This window comes from Podarcis bocagei (assembly GCF_964188305.1).
Source record: "Podarcis bocagei genome assembly, chromosome: 5".
Classification (NCBI taxonomy): domain Eukaryota; kingdom Metazoa; phylum Chordata; class Lepidosauria; order Squamata; family Lacertidae; genus Podarcis; species Podarcis bocagei.
The window spans coordinates 89,733,975-89,754,955 of record NC_138129.1 but is presented as its reverse complement, the minus strand read 5'-3'; the positions used below and the strand labels follow the sequence as shown (position 1 = coordinate 89,754,955).

Genomic DNA, 20,981 nt, shown 5'->3' with positions numbered 1-20,981 from the left:
TTGTAACATAAAATGTGTTAAACCCAATACATAACACCTGGGGAGAGCATTCCACAGATGGGGACCTCTCGAGGAGGAGGCACAAAAGGAGGGCCTCAGAAGGTGATCTTAGGGTCTGGACCAGGTAGGTTCATATGGAAAGAGGCGGTTCTTGAAGTATTGTGGTCCTGAGCCGTCTAAAGTTTTAGAGGTCAAAACCAGCACTTTGAATTGGTCTTGGAAACTAATAGGAAACATCTGATACGTTCTGGAGTATACTCTCTCTTTGTATGGGGTGATGGCTCTACTCAACAGACCAAGTTGGAGCCCCACATTTACTTAATGGGTTTCCTGGGGCACACTGTTATGTTCAGGGTTTCCAGGGCAAAAGCACAGGATTCCCTTGTTCCCTGAAGCTCCTAAATTTGAAAACTGCTGGTCCCCTCCACATGTTTAACACTTTGTTTTTTTAAATATCAGGATCTCTTGCTTTTAATTTGGGTTTGCACCCCTACCATTTTGAAACAATAACAGGAGAAAGGCTGTTTGTTGAAAGAATCGACAAATTAAATGGCTGTTTTCTTCTTCTTCTAGTCATTGCACCAGACTCCTTGCCCCAAATATGCACATTTAGGGTTTGGTTCCATTCCTGTCTCTTTCCTTTCTTCCCCTAACAAGATGAGTCTACAGGTACATTCACCTTGAAAGTCGACACACTTTTCTCTCTTGCCTTGTATGCCTGAAGGAAAGTTTGTAGGTAGTTGACCTTCTGTTGCTCAGGCATCCTATTACTGCACACACTGTATATATTAACTATAGCTTCCCTTGAGATAGAGACGTTTGCATTTTGCCATTTTATTTTTTTTTAACGAAATATGTCTTAAGGTTAACATATTTCTCCAGAGAACTGGCAGGATACAATCTCGATGGCTCATTTATTACCAGTCTGCTTGCTTCTCTTTCTATGTGTTTATGTACATTTATTCAGAAATGATAGGGTGGGTGTGGGTTCTGCAAAAATGCTCCAGAGAATGCCAGACAGAAACTATTATGAGCAGGCTTGCTGTGATTGCAGTCTGTACCGGGGACCACTTCACCAATGGCCCTTGCATGCACATACTGGAAGATAGGTTTCGTTGTTGTTTAGTCGTTTAGTCGTGTCCGTGACCCCATGGACCAGAGCACGCCAGGCACTTCTGTCCTCCACTGCCTCCCGCAGTTTGATCAAATTCATGCTGGTAGCTTCAAGAACACCATCCAACCATCTCATTCTCTGTCGTCCCCTTCTCCTTGTGCCCTCCATCTTTCCCAACATCAGGGTCTTTTCCAGGGAGTCTTCTCTTCTCATGAGGTGGCCAAAGTATTGGAGCCTCAGCTTCACGATCTGTCCTTCCAGTGAGCGCTCAGGGTTGATTTCCTTCAGAATGGAAAGATAGGTTTCAGCACAGCACTAATATGCTCCATCACATCAGGACTGCTGGATGACAATATTTCATCTTAGTACACATGTGTACAGTGGTACCTCAGGTTAAGAACTTAATTCGTTCTGGAGGTCCGTTCTTAACCTGAAACTGTTCTTAACCTGAAGTACCACTTTAGCTAATGGGGCCTCCCGCTGCCGCCACGCAATTTCTGTTCTCATCCTGAAGCAAAGTTCTTAACCCGAAGTACTATTTCTGGGTTAGCGGAGTCTGTAACCTGAAGTGTCTGTAACCTGAAACGTATGTAACCCGAGGTACCACTGCATAAAATATACATAAATGTATAAAATATAAATAATAGAATGAAATAATAATAATAATAATAATAATAATAATAATAATAATAATAATAGGCTCTGTTGTCAAAGAAACAAGTCGGTGGGCTCAGAGGCGGAGCTAGCTACTCCGGCACCCGGAGCAGTGCACATATCGTGTACCCAGGGGGCGTGGTGAGCCACCCATGGGGAGCATCACAGGGGGGCGCCGCAACCCGCCCACACCGAATGTCCCAAGGGGGAGGGTGCCAGCCATGTCCCAGGGGGGTGCTGCCCATGGCAAGTCTCCCCCCCCCCCCGGGATGACATCTGGGGTGGACCGCACCCACCACACACCCCTTCCTCCACCAGTGGGTGGGCTTTACCCCACAACTTCTTTTTTTAAAAAAATAATTTTTATTAAGTTTTCCATTTAACAATCCAATCATATCACATTAGTTAATCTGAATTATACCAATACATATCATAAAATCCAAATATTTTGCCGAATTTTTAAATTTTTTGTTGGGGGTACCCATGCTTCGAATTCAGTAAGGGTCCAATCATCTCATATTTCTGCTGCTTTAATATTCACAAGCCCCATCTTCCAATCTTCTTGTTTTTATCATTTTTCTTCTTAATAACCTCTGAGTTGTTTCCACAGTCCCCCACAACTTCACCTGGCTGATAGGTAGAAGAAGAATAGTGAAAGTTATGAGATACATATATATATGTGAAAGAGAGATACTGGAGAGACAGGATGTCTTGGTATATGTTGAACATAAGCTGGAGTTTGGGGCTCCCCTGAAAACCTAATGGAAAAACAAGATCTATGGGAGTGTTTATGCTGGAAACCTCTCCATCCTAAGCTCAGGCTGCCTATATGTGTAAATAAAACCATACAACCTAAAGATACAACAATCTTAACTGACCTTCATTTCAAGGAAACCAAACGCTTTGTAAAGTGCTTGGAGCAACTGGAGTTTCTTGCTGCTCGGTGTTTGGGGTACTGTGTTAACAATGTAAATCAGCATGTGAAAATTTCAGGCAAACTGTGTTTTCTTTTTTCCTCTTTCTTGGCGATGCTTTTCTTTTTTGTGATGTGTGAGTGACCAGCCTACCCTTGATGATGTCAGATTCTTGAGCCTTATCAGTCAGAGGTAACTGGCCACTCTCCAGGCACTCGGCTTAAGATCCTGTTGACCTCCCCGTCTGCGTCTCCCGGCAGGATACAGGCAAGGTCACTATCGGCGATCCCACTCAGCGTGAGAGGGACACACCACTCCTCCCTCCTCCCTGCCTCCCCAGGGAGGGGGAAAGAGGCAGACAGAAATCTATTTACATGTCTTTATTTCTGTCTTTGCAGCAGTACAGAGAAACGCGTCTGTACTCTCCAGTCTCCAACAGTAGAGAGATAAACTCCACCCCTGTAGTTCCAGTACAGGTCAGATGACACTCTGAGCTAACATCCGGTGCTCAGCACAGTGAATAGACTGCCCCTTTGTTCCCATGGTACAGTCCCAAACATCAACATCCTGTTTTGCTTTGCAGCCACCTGCAGCTCGCTCTTGCATTGCTGCTTTTTCCTGACAAGGCCATAGTTCAGTGGTAGACCATCTGTCTGGCATGCAGAAGACCTAGGTTCAATTTCTGGCATCTACAGGTAGCGCTAGGAAACACACCTATCTGAAACCCTGCAGTGACATTGTCATTCATTTTAGATTATACTTATCTCACTGGACCAATTGTCTGATTCAAGCAAGTTTCTTTCTTCCCATAATTGGACTGACTGCGGCACATAATGTGCCATCTGAGCCCTTGTTCACATGACACTAAAGCTGCACTCCTATATGCACTTACCTGGGAGTAAGGCCCATTTAACTCAAAGGATCTTACATCTGAGTAAACCTCCCTAGGTATGGACTATAAAGCAGTCATTGACAAGAACCTATTTAATAGACTACGTGAGGTGAAAAGAATAAAAGGGTTATAGATTTACAACAGGTGTAAGAAACCTTTGCCCTCCACATGTTTGCTGAATTACAGCTCCCATCAGCCCTAGCAAGCATAGACAATGGCCAGAGACAATGGGAGTTGTAGATCAACAAGATCTGAAGAACTCCTACCTGATGTAAAATGTTGGTAGTTGGAGGGAGAATGATGCTTTTTCAAGATGGCAAGAGCTGAATGGAGAAGTTCTGTGAATCTTAATGAGAGAAGAAGGGAGTGGGGCTTCAGGGATGGGAATTACGGAACATGTAATTTGCCAACAAGTAGGACTAGGCAGGAGATCTTAATATAGATGGCATTTTGAGAGTAGACTTCACCATATAGACCTTGACATTTAGGTCAAGACTCCAATTTCCTTCCTTTCAACTCAAAGGTCAGTAGCCAACACAGATGTGTTCATTAAACTCCCTCCTTATGGTTTCAGAGTGATTATTAGGCATGAAGTTCGGCATCCGGCTAACTAGAACAGTTCAGCTCTGGATCCTCTTTTCAGGGTCAGGGCTCAAGGCTGGACCACACAAAGCAGGGCAGAAACGCTGAGGGCAGCCTCCCTTCATTTTGTCACCTTCTCCACATGCTGCTACCTCCTTTGCAACCAGAATACAGAGAGCAGGTATAACACAGTGGCAGGGGAGACAGGAAAAGTCAGCTAGTGCCATTTAATCATCATACAGACACCAGCCCCCCAAAAAACTCTGCAGAAAAGCAATCTTGGTGTAATTGTCCACAGCGGTGCAGTGTGCGTTGGCAGTGCCCGGGGCAAGGCAAAGATTGTGCCCCCTAACCACCTTATCAGCATCACACAGGAGGCTCCAGGCGGACATCGCTGTGTCCCTGTGGCAGCCGCTCCTCATTGAGGTCACCGGCTGGTCACTGCGTCCACCCTGTCAGCTCAGCGAGCTACCAGCAGGGGCGGTGGCTGGTGTGGCATTTGCCCGTTTGTTTGAAAATGTCTGTACAGGGGGAGAGAAAGGGTTAATATGTAGACCAATAGGAAAGCCGGAGGCAGAGCCTACCTGTTTATAAAAGGGCTTAGCCCGAGGTTTGGGTGTGGGTAGTTGGTTGGTTTTAGTGGGTTGGTTGGTTGGGAAAGGCAGTTGGAAAAGCAGTTGGCAGGCAGTTGGAATTAGAGAGACAGTTAGTGCAGTTGGTTCTTGTGTGAGGGGAGGTAGAAAAGTTAGAGATAGGATAAAAATAAGACTAAGAAGGTAAAGAGTAACAACCTTTTGAATGCAGTTAAAGTTTACTTGTGTCTGCAATAAACTACAGTGGTAAAGGTAAAGGTAAAGGGACACCTGACCATTAGGTCCAGTCGTGACCGACTCTGGGGTTGCAGCGCTCATCTCGCTTTATTGGCCAAGGGAGCCAGCATACAGCTTCCGGATCATGACTAAGCCGCTTCTGGCGAACCAAAACAGCGCACGGAAACGCCGTTTACCTTCCTACCAGAGCAGTACCTATTTATCTACTTGCACTTTGACGTGCTTACGAACTGCCAGGTTGGCAGGAGTAGGGACCGAGTAACGGGAGCTCACCCCATCCTGAGGATTCGAACCATCTATTGCCCATGTATCATTGAGGAATTTACTTCCTCATCCTTTGTGTCCCATTCCAATACAGTGGTGCCTCGCAAGACGAAATTAATTCGTTCCGCAAGTCTCTTCGTCTTGCGGTTTTTTCGTCTTGCGATGCACGGTTTCCCATAGGAATGCATTGAAAATCAATTAATGCGTTCCTAGGGAAACCGCCTTCGGACCAGGTCCGGGGACAGTCTGCCCCCGGACCTCTTCTGAAGGCTGGGGGGGGGACAAGGGCTTTTCTTCCCACCCCCAGCATTTTAAAAAACCCTGGGACAGCGGAGGACTTCTCCGCTGTCCGGGGCGATCTTAAAATGCTGGCGGGCGGCATTTTAAAATCGCCCCGGACAGCGGAGGACTTCTCCGCTGTCCGGGGCGATTTAAAAGCCCCTGGGAAGGCAGGCAGGGGGGACAAAGACTTTCGCCCCCTGCCCGCCTTCAGAAGGTGTTCCCGCCCCCCGCCCCACTTCGGAATAGCTTTCCGAAGTGGGGCGGCGGGGGCAGGTGTCCCCGCCCCCCCTCCCCACTTCGGAACAGCTTTCCGAAGTGGGGCGGCGGGGGCGGGTGTCCCCGCCCCCCCTCCCCACTTCGGAACAGCTTTCCGAAGTGGGGCGGCGGGGGCGGGTGTCCCCGCCCCCCCTCCCCACTTCGGAACAGCTTTCCGAAGTGGGGCGGCGGGGGCGGGTGTCCCCGCCCCCCTCCCCACTTCGGAACAGCTTTCCGAAGTGGGGCGGCTGGGGCGGGTGTCCCCACCCCCCCTCCCCACTTCGGAACAGCTTTCCGAAGTGGGGCGGCTGGGGCAGGTGTCCCCACCCCCCCTTCGGAACAGCATTTTAAAATCTCCCCGTGTCCCGGGAAGGTTTTAAAATGCTGGGGGTCGGCAGCGCTTCGCTCCCGACCCCCAGCATTTTAAAACCTTCCCAGGACACGGGGAGATTTTAAAATGCTGGGGGTCGGCAGCGCTTCGCTCCCGACCCCCAGCATTTTAAAACCTTCCCAGGACACGGGGAGATTTTAAAATGCTGGGGGTCGGCAGCGAACGCCCCCAGCATTTTAAAATCTCCCCGGGACAGGGGGAGATTTTAAAATGCTGGGGGTCGGCAGCTAACGCTTCGCTCCCGACCCCCAGCATTTTAAAATCTCCCCGGGACAGAGACTTCTCTGCTGTCCCTTGGAGATTTTAAAATGCTGGGGGTCGGCAGCGAACGCTTCGCTCCCGCCCGCCAGCATTTTAAGATCGCCCGGGGCAGGCGGGGGGGAAGGCAGGCGGGGGGGGAAGGCAGGCGGGGGGGAAGGCAGGCGGGGGGGAGCAAAGACTTTTGCCCCCCGCCGGCCTTCAGAAGAGGTCCTCTTCTGAAGGCCGGCTGTGGGCGAAAGTCTTTGCTCCCGACCGCCAGCATTTCCCTATGGGCTTTCGTCTTGCGATGCAAGCCCATAGGGAAATTCGTCTTGCGAAGCGCCTCCAAAACAGAAAACCCTTTCGTCTTGCGGGTTTTCCGTCTTGCGAGGCATTCGTCTTGCGGGGTACCACTGTAATGTCTTATACATTTTAGACAGCACTTTTACATTACATTCTAGCAGATGTCTCTCCAGTTGTGATATTTGTTCCCCAAACCCTCGTATCCTATCTTTCTTAAATAATTGGTTCAAATGATGATATGGTATCCATGTTGTTTAATTGCCTGATAATTCCTTAAATTCTTTTAATTGATACTCTCCTCCCTCTTGTTTTAATAAAAAAAATAAAAGTTTGTTATCTTGATTTCTTATTTTTCTGGGAAGATTTGCCATTTCTGCATATTCCATAAGGTTTTGTATCCATTTCTTCTTTCACTGGGACTTCTTCTTCTTTCCATTTTTGGGCAAGAAACATTCTTGCTGCTGTAGATGCACCTATACTATTAGGGGAAAGAAACGCCAGGGATAAAAAAATGACCAAAGACTAGCATATTTGCAATAAAAATCTTTATTAGAATAAACAAATTAATTGGGGAAGGGGGAAACTGGGCCTTGGTGGGGAGAGCTGCTGGCCTCACTGTTGCCGCTACCTGGAAGAGAAAAGAACAGAAAAGATTCTTAATATTTCCATTTATTATTACTGCAAGGATCTCCAAGTGGCCCACATCATTCTCCCTTCCTCATCCAATCCCTAAACTCTTCTTAAATCAGGGAGCTGCCTCCCCCCCCGCCCCCCAGCCAGCCAGATTCTCTCTAGCCTCCCTGTTCTTCGTGAACAAAGATCAACACTCACCACTGTTGGAATCACTGGTGGCATCCATCCCCTGGTCCCTCGGCCTCACATAGATGGTTCTCAGTTTAATTTTCCTCCCGTCCACGATTACACTTTCTTGCCTCATACAGTCCAGGGGATGGATTTTAGTGGCACGGCAACAGGAGGCCAGCAGCTCTTGAAACCTGCGCAGACAGCGGGATCTAGGAAAGAAAAGGAAGAAGGTCACGAAATGGATTAATTCCTCAATACTCTCTATCCCTGCACTGCCAGCCATTTTCCTGAAAGCATCTAAGGGGGCCCTGAGGACAATCTTGAAAAATTAATCTAACCATGACCTGGTTCCCTATGTGTCTAAATCTTAAGGGATAGCTAAAGAAATAGGGGGGAAATAAGAGATTCTACTTACAAGCGAGACGACTGAACCTTCATTATGTCGACAACCAAAAGCACTCTCTCTAAATACAATCATTAAATTCAAATAGTTGCTCTGCCCAAAGTTCTCAGCCAAGTCACTCAGCAGGGGGACGTGTCACAATAGAGGACATGACAGCATCACTCTAGCTGCCTCGCCTAACAATGGGCACCACTCCTCTTATTATTATTTTTCAAATGTATATTTCAGTGGGTTAAGTGGCTTTATTTAATTAATTTAGAATATGGTTACCAAGTTTTTTTTCAATGAATCCGGGGACACTTTTTTTTTTTTTTAAGCTGAGTAGCAACAGGGAGCCCGTAGTGGGGATGGTGAAGCAAAAGATCCTTTTTTAAAAAATAATAATAATAATATTAATTTTCCAACACAATTATACAATTTTATCCAAGTTTTAACAAATTATCTCTTTTTGGACTTCCTTCAGCTTCTCTGGCAATCATCCATATTTATCTCTTCAGTACGCATTCCCTTCTTTTGTATTGCCATTTGTCTTCCCTCCCCCTTCTATTTCTCTTTAACAATACATCTCAACTTTTACAGTGCTTCTTGAAACCCCACTAGCGTTGTTTGCACATCACATACATTTTTCAGATATTCTACAAACTTTCCCCAGTCTTCGATGAACTTTTGGTCTCGTATCTAATTTTCCCAGTTAGTTTATCCAATTCCGCATAGTCTGTCAGTTTCATTCTCCATTCTTGTATCATTGCTATTTTGTTTCCATTTTTGGGCTAATAAAATTCTTGCTGCTGTAACTGCATACTGAAAAAGTTTACAATCCTTTCTTCTTATTTCCTTTCCTGTAATCCCTAAAAGAAAGTCTTCTGGTTTCTTTACAAAAGTATATTTTAACATCTTTTTCAATTCATTGTGTATCGCTTCCCAGAAACTTTTCACTTTATTACATTCCCACCACATATGATAAAACGTTCCTTCTTTTTCTTTACATTTCCAACACTTATTACATGTCTTATACATTTTTGCTAGTTTTACCGGTGTAATGTACCATCTATAAAACATTTTCATGACATTTTCCTTCAACACCGTACATGCAGTAAATTTTAAATTTTCTTTCCACAGTTTTTCCCAGTCATCAAATTGAATATTATACCCAAAGTCTTTGGCCCATTGTATCATTACCGATTTAACCTCTTCATCTTTCGTATACCATTCCAACAATATCTTATACATTTTTGACAAAATTTTACATTCATTGTATATTATATCTGTTTGAAACTTTGAATCTTTTTCTACATAACCACTTTCTTTTATATCTTTTTTAAACATTTCATTTACCTGGAAATAATGCAACCAATCATATACGTGATCTTTAACTTGTTCATATGGTTTTAATTTCCATTTTCATCCTTCTTTAATTACCATTTCACCATACGTAATCCATTTACCTCTCATATTAATTTTCTTTACGCTCATAACCTCCAACGGAGATAGCCAGTGTGGAACTCTTGGTTCCAATAGATTTTTGTACCTCTCCCATATTTCTATTAATGAATTCCTGAAGATGTGGTTCCCAAAACCTTTATGAATTTTCTTCTTGTCACACCATAAATATGCATGCCACCCAAATCTGTTATCAAAACCTTCGAGAACTAATAATTCCTTATTTTCTAGTTTTATCCATTCCTTTAACCAACATAGGCATGCTGCTTCATAGTATAATTTCATATCTGGCAGGGCGAAGCCTCCTCTTTCTTTCACATCCGTTAATAACTTATATTTTATTATTGGCTTCTTCCCCTGCCAGATATACCTTGAAATCACTCTTTGCCACTCTTTGAAGATCCCTACCCCCTTTATAATGGGGATAGTCTGAAATAAAAATAACATATTTGGAAGCACGCTCATCTTTATCGTAGAGATTCTACCCCAAAAAGACAGTTTCATTCTACCCCACACCTCCAGATCATTCCTTATTCCCTTCCAGACCGGTATATAATTGTTCTGAAACAGGTCAATATTTTTAGGAGTTAACCAAATTGGGATGGTGAAGCAAAAGATCCTGGGCCCAAGCACACATGCATATTGTATAAAGGTGCAAAGTTCTTCTTTTGCACGCTGTGAAACATAAATGCACAGGTTTTTTTTTAAAAAAAACACTGGGCAACAGCCACCCGCCCACAACTCCCAAGCCATCAGTCAAAACAAAGGGGGAAGGGGGCAGGAATTCTGTACCACCAGACATCCCCGGTTCTCCTTCAGAAGTGGCAGCAGCAGTAGCAGTCAGCAGCCCGGAGCCAGCCTGGTAGCGCAGTTGGCTCTGGCTGGCTTCAGGAGCAGCTTGCTTCTGTGGCACCCGCCAGTTTGCTTCCCGGAAATCCCCATATGATGTGTCTTGTGCACAACACATCATATGGAGACTTCTGGCAAGGAAAAATGACGGGCGCCATGGCAACGAGCAGCAAGCAGCTCCTGAAACCAGCCAGAGCCAGCTGCGCTACCAGGTTGGCTCTGGGCTGCTGAGGATGCCACTGCCACGTTTCCCGGGGACAGATTTGCAAACCCGGGGACGTCTGGTAACCCTAATTTAGAAAATATCCACAGTTGGCTTCATGCAGCACAGTGCATTTCTGGACAGGACAGGAAACACCTTGCAAACACACACACTTTTCAACATGGAGGGGTCACCAAGGGACAACACTTTCGGCCTAGACTATGGCTGCTGTTTCTCACCTAAGAGTTAAAAATAACCCTTCTCAACACCCTGTAGTAAACTGTCCAGGATTATGATGGACAGGAGCAAGACTTCACCCTTCTACCTCCTCATCCCCCTGTTTCTTTCAGTTTCTGCCCAGTGTGTTCTGCCAATAAACAGCTTTCCTTAGGTTGCAAGGAAGTGAAATGTTTTGAGTTTGTGGGTGCCAGTCTCCCCTTTGTCATGAGTTTCTGGGTGCCAGCACTGAACCCTGGGACACTGAACATCTGGGGAGTTAATCTAAGCTTTGTTTCAATGTACCCCAAGCTCTACATTTGATTCTTGGTTATTAAAAATTGTTTTAAACCATTTTATTTCATTCAGAAAAGAAAATCTGGCATGTGGTTATCTTAAAGGTTTTTAGGCAATGGGTGACATGTTTATTGATCCTTTTTGCAAGTTATTATTTGCCTACTTTAATGTATTATTTCTATATAGTAATCAGTTAGGGGCTGGGGTGGGAAGCAGTTTTAAATTTGAAACTGGTGGGTGGCTGTCATTGATCCAGATCCATTTCATAGAATCATAGAATCTTAGAGTTGGAAGGAACCCCAAGGGTAATCTAGTCCAACCCCCTGTGATTGGACACGTTAGTCCAGGTGTGGTCTGACCAAAGCAGAATCGAGTGGTACTACAGTGGTACCTTGGGTTATATATGCTTCAGGTTACATACGCTTCAGGTTACAGACTCCACTAACCCAGAAATATTACCTCGGGTTAAGTCAGCAGTTCTCAACCTGTGGGTCCCCAGATGTTGTTGGACTACAACTCCCATCATCCCTGAGTTCTGGCCTTGCTAGCTAGGCGTGATGAGAGTTGTAGTTCAACAACATCTGAGGACCCACAGGTTGAGAAAGGCTGCTCTAAGTGTATTTGACCACCTCTCTCCCCCGCCTCTTGTTAGATCTCTTTTTATACCCTTTTATACCCTTGGGATGACGGATTTTCCCTCTCCCCCTCTCTGTGGGGGAATCTTCCTGAGGAAACCTTTTTGGGGGCTTGAAGCAAGGTTTGCGCCTCTTTTGAGGAGGGAAGCTTTAAGTTTATATTATGGTCATGCCTTGCCCAGCTACACACCTGTGTGTGTGTTTGTGTGTTTGTTTGTTTATGGGGGATTGAGAGGGCGCACTCGCGTATGTGAGAGCATTTTTGTCTCAGCTTCTCGGGAGGGAGTGAGGAAGGCGAGGAGGCAGCGGATGTGCAAAGACTCAGTGCCTGAACTTGGATGCAGTGTCTGCCTAGAGGGCAGAAAGAATAATCCCACGTCCAAAAGTCTAACAATGTTACTTAAGGTGGCGCGTTGGAAGATGGCCGACAATAATAATAATAATAATAATAATAATAATAATAATAATAATAATAATAATAATAAATTTTATTTATATCCCGCCCTCCCTAGCCGAAGCCGGGCTCAGGGCGGCTAACAACAATAACATCTCTCTGACCCATACGAGGTAATTAAGGGGCTGCTATGGGAAGTATGCAGCCTCCCCCCCCCCAGGAGGTGAGGGGGGAACTGTCTTGCCAGCGGTGTTCACAATGCACCCCCTGATCCGAGAGATGGGGGTGCCGAACACTTGGCACGAGCCCTCGGTGAAGTCAGATCTTCCTGACGCCGATTCCAATTAGCACGTGCTGGTTGCTTCAGCTCGGAATTATAATTGGAAACATACGATTGGAAATGAAGCTAAAGCACATACATCAAGTAAAGCTCGACAGATAAGACTGCTGATTAATGGATCTCTGTGACCGGGAGTGACGGATGGATAAGTAAATCTTCTGATGAATCACCACTAAGAGACTGTATGTTTGGAACGAAGGGGGGTGGTGGTGGAGGAAAAAACTCTTTTTTTCTTTGCACGATGTGATTTTAATAACCCTTCACCCCAGAAAGAAATAAGATCGTCGCGTTTTTACTAATCATAAGCAGGATTTTAAGAACTGTGTGGGATGATTACAACAGGAGAGAAGATTGGTGAACAGTGAGAAAGAGGAAAATTTTTATGACACAGTTAAAAAATGGTGTCTCAACAAGACAGGCTTGCCGGAGAAAGAAGAACAGGGGGAGGCGAATCAGGATCGTTCGAAAGAGAAGGAATGTTGGAATGCAAGTTTGACCTGACAGAGCCCCCTGATTTATTTGATTTATTTGGCTAGCCTGAGAAAAAATAAAGGACAGACCGAAGATTAATTTAGTTTATGGAAGCGTTGAACAGAGGCTGTCCCTGAGAGATATGGTCTTTGAAGAATACAAAACCCACACAGAGACACCAGTTTTCAATCTGCTTGTGAAAATCATCAGAGATTGCAAAGAAAGGAATATATGATAACAACAAGAAGAGAAAGAAAGTAATAAAGGACTATCCGGATCGAACTGGATAGAACTGTCTAATTAAAGCAGTAAAATAAGTGATGCCTGGAGTTATCCGGAATTTTGGACTCGCGGGGAGCTTGATGTATGGGTACCCTCAACAAAATTTAAAATTTGGCTGTATAATTTGGAACTAATGTGATTTGAATAATGTGATGTGATTGGCCTGTTAATAAAAAATATTTTTTTAAAAAAGAAAAAGATAATATTCCTAACCACAAAGAGCTGGAAATGGTACGGCAAAGCCATCTGCCATTGACGGCAGCGTAGCCAAGAGCCTGATCCGGGGTGGGTGCCGCCCCATTGGGATGCTTGCGTGGGCAACATTTCACGCCCCCGTCGCTCCCAGTACCAAAGCCCCTAGCTCCGTCATTGCTCCCCACATGGAGAAGAGTTCAGATGTAGCCAAATCCTTGAAGCCACCTCAGAAGTCTGTTGGGTGCATAGGGTATGCTAGGATTTCAACAACAGCCCATGCTACAGGGATAAATGTAGCTACATTCATTAATGTGAGCGCTGTGGTGGCTCACATCCCCGTTCCAAATGTTTTTGCGCCAGACCTTTTTTCTTTGCTTCTGGAACTCAGGATCTACATCAGGAAAGAAGGACTTTAGAACGGCTGCTGGTACTGCAGGCTCCCAATTGGCAAAGGGACCTGCCTGAAAATGACACGTTTTTCTCCCTAGCCCCCTCCCCAGTTTCTCTTGGAGCCATGTTACTCCTGCTGCACACATATCCTAGCAAGGGGGTGACAAAATACCTGGAGGAGGGATTTTGTGTCAGCTTTCGCATCCCGGTGAAAGGTACTGTGATTTTGAATAACCCACCCAACCAGAAATCCACCTGATCCACCAAGTTTACACAGGTGTAATCTTGTTCACGTGACATTAAAGACTAGGGATGATGGAGAATATGCAATAGTCACGTTTGGAACCAAGTTCTGCAATAGTTTCCTTATTTGCTTGCTAATCAACTTCCCATGCGAGGAGCAGCAATCTTGAACAATGCCGATTTCCTTTCCGAAAAATAATTTCACAACATCAACGACAGTGCTTTCAAATCCACAAAATTCTTAACAATGATCTCCTATACTGACTACTCTGCTATTATTGCTTTGGAAGTACCATCCAATGAGATGGGCTGGTGCATTTTTTGCCTGATGTACACATTCTAGCAATTTCCCTTAATATATTGCATTTTATTTTCGCAGGTTACCTAATATATGTATTTTTGTGCACATGACATTCCTGGAGAAGCTTATTGTAGCATTGGACTGATCTTTGGTCTGCATGGTGTGATGTGTTAGTGGGGGAACAGGGATAACCCAGATCCCTGGAAACCAGATTCCCCACTCTAAATCCTTGGGTGCTGGGGTCTAATCAGAGTTTTGAGAATTTAGGTAAGGTGAGAGGCTGACCTTGTTTTTCTGACTGACAGAGGGAGATGATGGGCCTGCCTCTAACCCGTCACAAAAACCATCTACATGACAAAAGGGTCACTGAGGAGCCAGTTGCCAGGGCAATGTGGGTGTGATGTCACACTGGTAAAATGTTGTGCTTTTACAAAGAAGTTTTTGGGCAAGGTGTTACTGGAACAAGGAGGCAGAAATTAGAAGACCTTCGTATGGAGGCTGAAGGTCAGAACCACCTTGGCAGGCTGGCTGAAGGAAGGCATTTTGCATTACTTTCTGTGGGAAAGTGTGCCTTAGTTTTGGAACGCTTTGGTTTTGAAACAGACTTCCGGAAGGGATTAAGTTTGAGAACCAAGATACCACTGTAATCTTCTTGTTGCCCTGACAAAGGTCCTGGGTTGAGCAAAAAGCAATTTTAGGCAGAACAGGCAGGGGGAACCATAAGATGCTGCCTGGGTGGGTGGATTTATGCAGAGACCTGGAATGGCAAGAACTGGAAGGGTACTGATGTTACTTTATTGCAGCAATAACACCAAGAGTAGCCTTTCTCGTTTCTTGAACAGTCATATTCCAGACTTCTCTCTTCAGCCTCAAAATAACCTGCTGAGAAGAGGATCAGAAAAACTGATCAGGATAAAACACAAATGAGGAAGACCCTAATTCTAGTCTGAACCACTCCTGATTGTTTGCTTAAAAGGAATGCTAAATTATATTCATCGTATACATTTTCCAAATAGATACCAATGTTTGCAGTGGTAAAAGTGAGAAGCAAAGGGACATGTTTCTAAACAAGCAGTGACAATTCACCTCGATACCAACTGGAACTCACCAATGCACACCCCCCCCTCGTTATTAGAAATGTGAAATCAAGTTATGAGCTGCATTCGGGGTTGTTTTTTTTTTAATATCCATGCCATGGACAGAAAACCCAGCAGTTAGTTATATCCTGGTTTTATCTGTAATGGGCTTCATTTGCAATTTAGCCAATGAATTATATCTGTAATTTCATTTAAACTTCTGCATAGAAAGGAGTAGCTAACATTTTGGTATAACAGGTATATGTTTTATTGTGTTGTTGTTGTTGTTTAGTCGTTTAGTCTTGTCCAACTCTTCATGACCCCATGGACCAGAGCATGCCAGGCACTCCTGTCTTCCACTGCCTCCTGCAGTTTGATCAAACTCATGCTGGTAGCTTCGAGAACACTATCCAACCATCTCGGCCTCTGTCGTCCCCTTCTTCTTGTGGTCTCAATCTTTCCCAACATCAGGGTCTTTTCTAGGGAGACTTCTCTTCTCATGAGGTGGCCAAAGTATTGGAGTCTCAGCTTCAGGATCTGTCCTTCCAGTGAGCACTCAGGGCTGATTTCCTTAAGAATGGATAGGTGTGATCTTCTTGCAGTCCATGGGACTCTCAAGAGTCTCCTCCAGCACCATAATTCAAAAGCATCAATTCTTCAGCGATCAGCCTTCTTTATGGTTCAGCTCTCACTTCCATACATCACTACTGGGAAAACCATAGCTTTAACTATATGGACCTTTGTTGGCAAGGCGATGTCTCTATTTTTTATGTTTTAGTGTAGACACATTGAAATTAATACACCTATTATACATGCCTATTCATTTCAGTGGGTCTGTTTTGAGTAGAACAAGCATCAGACACAAGCTAGTATTTCTCTCTCTCTCTCTCACTACTTAATTGAGCATAAGGAGTCATACACAATCCAGACTGTTTACATCTTTTTTATTTTTCCATTTGAAGAAATTACCCCACCTGCTGAAAATCATAAACTCTGAACATTTCCGAGAGTTTAGGGACAAACTACATATTAAACAAACGTATGTATAATGCAGTCCAAACGGTTGCAGCGGCACCAATGGGGAAAAGTGGTTTTACAATGAACTATTTTAAATGGAATGCGGGGTGGGGTTAACACTTTCATTACCATCTTTTTTTCTACTCCAAATCACCTTCAGCTGCTTCCTGTCCCTGCAGGCTTTCCTCAGCTTAGAACCCTACAGAGGAAAAACAGCTGGAGTAGGAGGGAAAGGATATGGCTTTTTAAAAAATGACTGATGGGGAAAGGGTCAAGCATTCCTCAGTCACCAACTTCCCATTCAAAACTACTGTTCTTCCAAAAATATATATAGGTATATTAACCACTGGAGCTACATTATATGTACTTGTGAAAATGCTTAGCTTGGCCAAAGTCCAAACCCTCCATGGGCACATAGAACTAGTTGCATATGAATTCTGCTATATATTTTCTTAAAAAGAAAATAATAATAATTTATTTCCTCTTGGTCTGCTAGTATTATGCATCGCCAAGGGATAGGGTACCTCACCGCACCCATGTTTCTCTTTTGAGTTCTGCTCCATTTTTTTGCTGCCTTTTCATCTGCTTTACCGATACAGGAACAGAAACTCTGTTTATTATAGCTACTATTAATAATAATTCAAAAGGATTTTGATGCTTCCCAGAGCCATCTGGATTAATGATGCTGCAATGCAGATGATCTGTGAAATCGTTGACTGCTGATTCACACTTGTTCAAGCACATTTGACAGCCAGACCCTTTGGCAGGATTGGGAAGATATGGGATGGGGGGGGGGCAACTCCCATCTCCTGCAGGGCCTCAATTAGTGCCAGCACAGTCCATTAAGAGTTTGGGAGTAATCTTAGACACCTCACGTTCTATGGAGGCGCAGATTACAGCTATAACATCTCCGCCAAGCTAAGCAGTTGGCTCCATGCAATGGTCACCTCCAGGCCTGATTATTGTAACTCACTCTACGTGGGGCTGCCCTTGAGACTGACCCAGAAACACCAGCGGGTGCAGAATACCGCGGCGAGACTCCTTACGGGGTCCTCGCCACGGGATCACATTCACCCGGTGCTATACCAGCTGCCCTGGCTCCCGGTGGAGTACAGGATCAGGTTTAAGATGCTGGTTTTAACCTTTAAAGCCCTATACGGCCTAGGACCCTTGTACCTATGGGACCGCCTCTCCTGGTATGTCCCGTGGAGGACCTTACGGCCTTCAAATAAAAACATCCTGGAGATCCCGGGCCACAGGGAGGTTAGGCTGGCCTCAACCAGAGCCAGGGCTTTTTCGGCCGTGGCCCTGATGTGGTGTCACAAGAGACTAGGGCACTGTGAGACTTGACATCTTTCCGCAGGGCCTGCAAGACAAAGCTGTTCTGCCAGGCCTTTGGCCAAGGCACAGTCTGACCCCCTCTCTCCTTCTGTAATCCTCATAGAACTCTAGCCCAATGTTTGCCATTAATTTGATTCTGAGTTGATTTTAGAATGTATTTCAATTAATTGACTGTGATTTTATGTAAAGTGTGCTATTTTTACTGTTGTTAGCCACTCTGAGCCCGGCTTTGGCTGGGGAGGGCGGGATATAAATATTTATTATTATTATTATTATTATTATTATTATTATTATTATTATTATTACCCGCCTACGTGCCTCACCCCAGGCAGAGACCTGGTCTCACAGCAACCAACTACCAACACTGAGGGAATCTGTGCACATATAAACATACCCTGACACAGGCCACACCAGTCCTCATGAATATTCATAGCCATCCCGTCATTTAACTTCAATCATCTCTTATTTTAAAGCTGTGAGGACCTGGCAATTTTCACCTTTATTGTGAAGAAAGAGCAATCACATGAGAGTGCCTTGTCACTCTCCTGCTGATGAGTTTAATCTGACATTTGGCAAAAAGTGCTTTGGGGTGTCTTGCGCGACAGTATTGTTTTTGTGGTTTTTAATAGAATCTGCACAAAAGAATTTCTGAGAGGTAGAAGCTCTCTTTGATTTCTCTCCCCCCCCTTCCTTTCATTTGAATGAGTTAAATGTTAAATTACTGTAAGTTGCCGCATGGCTTGGAAGTTGCATGGAATTGCTGGACGGCTCTCAGATGTGCAACCGGCTTTGTTCTACTTGTAACTTTCCTAAAAGCTCTGTTTGCATGCTCAAAGCATATGCGCACTCAGCCTGATCCCAGTGTGTCACCCAGCAAAAGCCCAACCGTAGACATGTGCCAGTGTTAAACAGCGGCTGCATTCAGGAAGCATATTCTCTCTTTTCATGTGGTTTTTCACACAATGTAAAATCCACCCAATGGAAATCTAATGGAATCTAGTAGACGTTGGAGAACCTCCCATTTGTGGCTTCAAGATCATTTGAGGAGACCATCATCTGAGTTTAGGTGGGGTGGCAAGACCATGAAAGTGAGCACACTTAGCAAGCTGTGTGCACTCAACTCGAACCTGAATAGTCCTCTTAATCTGTTTTAGAAAGATTGTTCCAAAAGTACTCTAAGGCAGTGTTTCCCAACCGGTGTTCCGCGGCACACGAGTGTGCCGTGAGACATCGGCTGGTGTGCCGCAAGATGCCTGGAGGGAGGTGGGCGAGTCGGGCGGCGAGAGGCGGGGCGGCGGCGGTGAGGAGAGGCCGCGCCTCCTGCTGCTGCCTGGCGCTCCTCCTCGCAGCCGGCAGCGCTGCCTGGGCGCCTCCGCGCGACTCTGCCTCGCTGGGTTTGGTCTCCCAGCAGAGACGGGTCACACGCGCACCTCCCTCCCTCCCTCAGCCTGCGCGGAGGGAGAGCCAGAGAGAGGCATCGCTCCTGCGCGGCGGGAGAGGGAGCAGCCGGAGCGATGCCCCAAACGAGCTGAATTCCGAGCGAGGGACTGAGGGGGGAGGGAAAAAACTTTCACTTTCGTGCGTCCCTCCCGGCATGACGCTGCGCGCTGACGTCACGGGGCGGGGCTTTAATGGTGGTGTGCCGCGAGATTTTTTTTCAGTAAACAGGTGTGCCGTTGCCCAAAAAAGTTTGGGAAACACTGCTCTAAGGAATACTTTACTGGCTTTATTTTAGCTGTGACGTGGCAGCTAAAAAAGCCAATGCAATTCTGGGCTGCATCAATAGGAGTATAGCATCTACATCAAGGGAAGTAATAGTGCCACTGTATTCTGCTCTGGTCAGACCTCACCTGGAGTACTGTGTCCAGTTCTGGGCATCACAGTTCAAGAAGGACACTGACAAACTGGAACGTGTCCAGAGGAGGGCAACCAAAATGGTCAAAGGCCTGGAAACGATGCCTTATGAGGAACGGCTAAGGGAGCTGGGCATGTTTAGCCTCGAGAAGAGGAGGTTAAGGGGTGATATGATAGCCATGTTCAAATATGTCATATAGAGTCAAATCAGCCATGATAAAATGGGCTCAGGATATTGGGTATAATATTATGTTTGAGGACTGGGAAAGGTTATGGACCACCGGAATGAAATTCACGGCATGTAATGCCTTGAAGGAAAATATTATGAAAATGATATATAGGTGGTACATGACCCCAGTCAAGCTTGCTAAGATATATCACCTGTCTGATAATAAATGTTGGAAATGTAAGGAGGCTGAAGGTTCATTCTTTCACCTCTGGTGGACCTGTCCAAAAGTGAAGGCCTTCTGGGAAATGATCTATAATGAGTTAAAAAAGGTGTTTAAGTACACCTTCCCCAAGAAACCAGAGGCCTTCCTCCTGGGCATTGTCGGCCAGAAGGTATCAAAGAAGGATAGAACTTTTTTCATGTATGCAACTACAGCAGCAAGAATTCTCATCGCAAAATATTGGAAGACACAAGATCTACCCACACTGGAAGAGTGGCAGACGCAACTGATGGACTATATGGAATTGGCTGAAATGACTGGCAGAATCCAAGATTTGGGAGAAGAAACAATGGAAGAGGACTGGAAAAAATTTAAGGACTATCTACAAAAATATTATAAGTTGTATGAATGTTAAAAAATTGCACGATTTGGAAACTTTAGCTTCAGCAATTAGATTTGGTGAAACAGGAAACTAAGTTATAAGTAAGAAAAGGTTGAAATTTAAAGTAATATTATGTTTGATTAAAGGTACAAGTAATTGATAAAAAGGTATTTTAAATTTAAAAATACAATATCTGAAAGGTACAAAATAAGACATGAAACAAGGTAATAATTTGCTGATATTTTTATTGTAAAGAATGCATGGTGGGAGAGATGCGAGGAAGTCCAGTTGGTTATGCAAAAATGTTTTTGAAGGTTGGATTTTTTTTCTTTTTTCTTTCTTTACTTCTTTTATTTCTTCTTTATGACTTTTATATTCTGACTTTGTATCTGAAAATGTAATAAAAATATTTTAAAAAAACCAAAAAAACAAAAACAAATATGTCACATAGAGGAGGGAGAAAGGTTGTTTTCTGCTGCTCCAGAGAAGTGGACACGGAGCAATGGATCCAAACTACAAGAAAGAAGATTCCACCTAAACATTAGGAAGAACTTCCTGACAGTAAGAGCTGTTCGACAGTGGAATTTGCTGCCAAGGAGTGTGGTGGAGTCTCCTACTTTGGAGGTCTTTAAGCAGAGGCTTGACAACCATATGTCAGGAGTGCTCTGATGGTGTTTCATGCTTGGCAGGGGGTTGGACTCGATGGCCCTTGTGGTCTCTTCCAACTCTATGATTCTAT

General features: G+C 44.7%; 1 long non-coding RNA gene across 1 annotated transcript; it reads right to left on the bottom strand.

The window, feature by feature from the left end:
* Positions 1 to 7,251: 7,251 nt before the first annotated feature.
* LOC308587122 lies at positions 7,252 to 8,208 on the bottom strand. Its single transcript, XR_014008192.1, has 3 exons — positions 7,941 to 8,208; positions 7,553 to 7,734; positions 7,252 to 7,349 (listed from the first exon to the last, which is right to left on the bottom strand). It is a non-coding gene; the product is annotated as an uncharacterized lncRNA (long non-coding RNA).
* Positions 8,209 to 20,981: the final 12,773 nt, after the last annotated feature.